Consider the following 5549-nt stretch of genomic DNA (forward strand, 5'->3'; position numbering starts at 1 on the left):
TCAAGGCAGACTTTGACGGGTCTTCCAGTTGCAGAGAGCCCTGTGACAGTCTGGAGGGTTGGTGGGCGGCGGGAGAGGTCATCCCGGGAAGGGTAAGAGCAGGAGAAAAGGCCTGGGGCTCTGAAGGAGCAGAGCTTGTCTTGGGAACAAACGGCCTTGCATGCCAGGCCCAGGGGTGGGGGGTGAGTCGCGAGTGGCAACCTCAGGTTTGTGGTGAAGCCTGGGCCTGGGTACCTTGTGAGAGCCCATTGCAGAGGGCAGGACCGGGGCCCAGAGGGCTACCGAGCCTGGGCTGTGTTGCTGACCGGAGGGATGGAAGCAGACTCAAGGGATGTGCTGGAGGCAGAGGGACAGGACTTGGGGAAACTGAGGAAGGAGGGCTCTGGTTTCTGGCCGTTCCCCAGGCGGGTGGTGGTGCCCGACATCTCCCCCAGCAGAGCCCCCAGCAAGACAGGCGCTAGGATGGGAGTGAGACGGGCACAGTGCGGGAAAGATGGCCCAGGAGAGAGAGGAGAGGAGGAGATGAAGGATGTGGGGAGAGAGGGCTGGAGGGAGAGACAGGAGGCATGGGGGAGCCGGAGGGGAGAGTGAAGGAACCAGGGAAAGCAGTTTCTGCTGTCTGTCTCTGTCTCTGTCCTTCTGTCTCTCTATCTCTGTCTGTCTCTGTCCCTCTGTCTCTCTGTCTCTCTGTCTCTGTCCCTGTCCCTCTGTCTCTCTGTCTCTGTCTCTGTCCCTCTGTCTCTCTGTCTCTGTCCCTCTGTCTCTGTCTCTCTGCCTCTGTCTCTGTCTCTCTGTCTCTGTCCCTCTGTCTGTCCCTCTGTCTCTGTCTCTGTCCCTCTGTCTGTCCCTCTGTCTCTGTCTCTGTCCCTCTGTCTCTCTGTCTCTGTCCCTCTGTCTCTGTCCCTCTGTCTCTGTCTGTCTCTGTCCCTCTGTTTCTCTGTCTCAGTCCCTCTGTCCCTCTGTCTCTGTCTCTGTCCCTCTGTCTCTCTGTCTCTCTGTCTCTGTCTGTCTCTGTCCCTCTGTCTCTCTGTCTCAGTCTCTCTGTCCCTCTGTCTGTCTGTTGCTGTCTCTCTGTCTCCGTCTCTCCATCTTTCTCCTTTTTCCTGCTCCTCTCTTCCAGCTCCCTTCCTCTTCAGCTGTCTCTCTGTCTTGTCCCTTCTCTGGCTCTGCCCATCTTTCTCTTCCACCCCCGCTTTGTCACGTCCCCCTCTCCCCCCAGCATTTCCCCCTCTCCCTAACTCAGGGGGGCCCGCTCCCTGTCTTCATCCTGTGTGTAAGTCTCCCCCACACGCACGCTCTTGCTGCCTTTTTCCCTCTGCCCTGCCTGCTGTTTGGAGACAGAATAATAGAGCAGGCCACTCTTCCCTTTATCCTCGGCTGGACAAAGGCTGGCACCCCTGCAGTCAGGCCTCTGGGAAGCTACCTTCAATGCCACCCTCCAGGAGAGACGGCTGGGGGCTGTCTGAGTGGGAGTGGGGTCCTGGGCAGGAGAGGCTGTTCCAGGTTGGCCTGGGGCCTCCTCGCCCTGCCCTGCAACCTCGGGACCCCTGCTGACTCAGGATGGGTCTTCCAGGGACCATCTCCTCGGCCACCCAGGATGGCTGAAATTTCTCCTTTCTTTTAAGGTTCCGATCTTTGTTAAAACTGAAACCTACTCCACACCCCTCAACCCCCACTCACTCCCATCCCCCACCCCAACCCTTGGCCCTGGGAAGAATCATGAAGCCCAGTGCCCCAGCTCTGGGGCCAGGTCTGTACCCATGCCTACTCTGGGCTTCAGAGAGTAATCCCTGTCCTGCCCTCTGTTCGGCCTTGGTCTTGGGAGTTGGGGGGAGGAGATGAAAAACCACGATCAAATGTCTCCACCTAGAGAGTGCCTTTGCACCTTCAAGCCCCGCTCAGCCTCCTCTTCGCATCACACCATGTGAGTCAGAGGTCCCTCCCTCCTTACCCCCTCCCCATCTTGATGGCCTAGCACTCTGTCCTGCCCTGTCAGACCAGGACCGCTACAAAGAAGGGCAGAGCTTGGCATAGAGCAGGTGGCAGCAAGAATGAATGGCTGAATGAATGAATGAATGATTATCACACAGGAGAGCATGACAGGGCTGCTTTGTCTGTTCATCAGCTCCTCTCTGAGCCCCAACTATGTGCCAGGCACATTTCTAGGCCCTGGGGGCACAGCAATGAACAAAATGAAGTCCTTGCCCCCTCTTGGATCATATATTGTAGTGAGCAAGTCAGAAAATATACCCTGTAGCTCAAACGGTAAAGAATCTGCCTGCAACGCAGGAGACCCAGGTTCGATCCCTGGGTGAGGAAGGTCCTCTGGAGAAGGGAATGCAGTCCACTCCAGTGTTCTTGTCTGGAGAATCCCATGGACAGAGGAGCCTGGCGGGCTACAGTCTGTGGGATCGCCAAGAGCTGGACACGACTGAGCAACTAACACCACCCCTACTGTTACTAAAAATGTGACATATATGTGTGCTTAGGCGCTCAGCTGCGTCTGACTCTGAGGCCCTGTGGACTGCTACTCCCTCCTCCAGGGGATTCTTCAAAACCCAGGGATCAAACCCAGCACTCCCACATTACAGGTGGATTCTCTACTATCTGAGCCACCAGGGAAGCCCAAGAATACTGGAGTGGTAGCCCATCCCTTCTCCAGGGGATCTTCCCGACCCAGGAATCAAACCAGAGTCTCCTGCATTGCAGGCAGATTCTTTACCAGCTGAGCTACCAGGGAAGCATAGTACACCAGATATGATCAGCCTACACATCATATGTTGTGCTGAGTTGATCAGTAGTTTCTGACTCTTTGTGACCCCATGGACTGTAGTCTGCCAGGCTCCCCCGTCCATTGAATTTTCTAGGCAAAGAAAAATAAAGCAAGATGGACAGTAAGGACGGAGGGGTCATTTTAAGTGAGGTAGTGATCTGACTCAGATCCTAAAAGATCTCCCTAGAGACTTCCCTGGTGGTCCAGTGATTAAGAATCAATCTCACGATGCAGGGGACACGGGTTTGATCCCTGGTCAGGGAACTAAGATCCCACACACCGCGGAGAAACTAGGCCCACACACCACAACTAGAGAGTCTACAACAAAGGATCTCTCACGATGCAAAGATCCCACTCCCTGCAACTAGGACCTGAAGCAGCCAAATAAATTAATATTTTTAAAGAAATGTCACCCTGGCTGCTGCATGGCGGCCAGACGGGAGGGGGCACTGCCCGGCAGAGGCCTGATGCTTTCTCAGCAGGTTCCTTGATCCCTGATGCAAATGGCCCCTGACATCTGGGCCCACCTGCCCAGCTGAAGGCCCAGACTCCTACTTCTCCCTCTGGCTGAGCAGAGCCTGGGGCTCAAGCTGCCCCACTTTATCTCTGCCCCTCCCATCCACCTCTCATCTTCCATTTTCTTCCACCATTCCCAGGACACACACATATCTCCTTTCATAAAATGCTTCTGGGGATCCCTCCATCAAGGGCAGAGACACAGACCATGGTGGGGGTGTTAGAGGGCTCACAGCGGGGACGGAGGACGCAGATACACACCCTTGGTGGAGATCTGGGAGGCTTCCTGCAGAGAGTGGCTTTCAAGATGCACCTTGAAGGTGAGAGTAGCAATCCACAGATTAAGATGGGGGATACTTCCAGTGGGAGGACCCAGCCTCCAATTCTGTTTGAACATCAAATTATAGCCACACAGTTGGGGAAGCAACATGAGCCAACCCACTGAAGCAGAAAAGCGCACACCTGATGGACGGGCCTCAGGTGTTCTGGTGACCAGCGTGTCCTCACCAACTCCACACCCATGAATTCCCTTGCTCCCCACCTCCAGCCTTGTAAGATGAACAGGGATCATGTTCCTCTGGCAGATGCAGAAGCAAGGACCAGAGAGGCCAATAGACTGACTCAAGGTCACACAGCAGAAAGTGACAGAGCCAAAAAGCTCCAGCCTGGGTCCACTGTCTAGATAGTCTAGAGCCTGTGACCACCCTGCTCCCAGTCTTTAGGGCATCTGGCAATCTCCATGCACCCCAAGCCTCTGTGTAAAACTGGGGAGGGGCTCTCCACTGCTTTCCCTTCCAGGGCATAGAGCTGCACCCCTCAAAGGAGAAGAAGCACACAGAGACACACAATCCCCTCACTCCTGTGTGTACACAGACCCACAAACACCACAGACAGCCCCACATATACACCCAGACAGAATTTTTATTGAATACATCCTCACAGCAAGACACAAATTCACACAGATACATTCACACTCCCTCTCAAGTACACACAGCCACTTGAGCGTTACTGTTATTAGGTTCACACAAACAGAAGAGCAAAAAATACCCTTTCTCAGATGCACTCGTGAAGGCAGAAAGACAGAGTTAAGTGTCAGAGAGACAGAGGGAAAGGGATGAGAAAGAGGAGGAAGGTGGAAAAATCGAGGGAGGGGAGAGAGTGAGGGAATGGGCAGATCAGGGAAGGGCGGGAGGAGATCAGAGCATCCAAGAGGAGAGAGGTTTAGGGAGAAAGAGAGGAGAGGAGAGGGGAAAGATGGGAGGAAAAGATAAGGAGGCAGTAAGGGACAGAGAGTGAAGAAGGGAAAGAGGGGGAGGGAGCCTGTGGTTGGAGCCTAACTTTAGCTGCAGAAGCACAGATGACTCACACTCGGGGGGAGCATTGGGTTGGCTCCAGGTTTCTGTTTATATACCTCGATGAGCTAAATATACAGGCTAAGGGGTTCTTCTGTTCTGGTCCAGCAGCTCCTCTGCGTTCTTCCTCCCGCCCTCGCCTCCCCTCCCCAGCGCGCACACACACACACACACTCAGAGTCCCTGCCTCTCCCTCCCCCAAGCGCACAGAGCCCTGCCTATGGCCTCCTGAGGCCAACAGCACACATCCTGCCCTTGCCTACAGCTCTCCCCACCAGTGTATTGACTGCCAGGAGTTGACCATGAGATTTGGCTCCAAGCTAAGAAATAACATGGTCCAAACTGCCCCCTTCGGATGCCAGGAGGTCAGGCCGGAGGGGTTGACACTTGCCGAAGGTCACACAGCACGCAAGTAACTGAGCCTCACCAGAGCCTCTTATGACAGCCAGGCCAGGATCTCCCACATGAGACAGGGGTGTGGGCCTGAGGAGGTGAGCTGAGTTCCTGTGGACAGGCAGCCTGGGGCCTGGAGAAGGGAGCATGGAACCTGGGGGTGTGGGGGGACAGAGCATAAGTGAAGTCCTGCAGAAGGAGGAAGAAATGGAACTGGGGGTGGGGGTGGTGATTGAGGGTCTTGAAAAAATAAAAGAGAATTCCAGTGGAAAAAGCATCTCTGGACCCACAGGGAGCGTCTCTGACATCATCACCCTCAACCCAGCCACCTGCACCCCAACTGCCTGAGTTGGCACTCAAGGACATGCAACCAGTCTTTTCATTTTTTCTTTAAGTCATTTTATGTATTTATTTTTGGCTGTGCTGGGTCTTCGTTGCTGTTCGGGCTTTTCTCCAGTTGTGGAGAGTGGGAGCTACTCTCTAGTTGTGGTGTGCTGGCTTCTCACTGCGGTGGC

This window comes from Cervus elaphus, chromosome 22 (assembly GCF_910594005.1).
Source record: "Cervus elaphus chromosome 22, mCerEla1.1, whole genome shotgun sequence".
Classification (NCBI taxonomy): domain Eukaryota; kingdom Metazoa; phylum Chordata; class Mammalia; order Artiodactyla; family Cervidae; genus Cervus; species Cervus elaphus.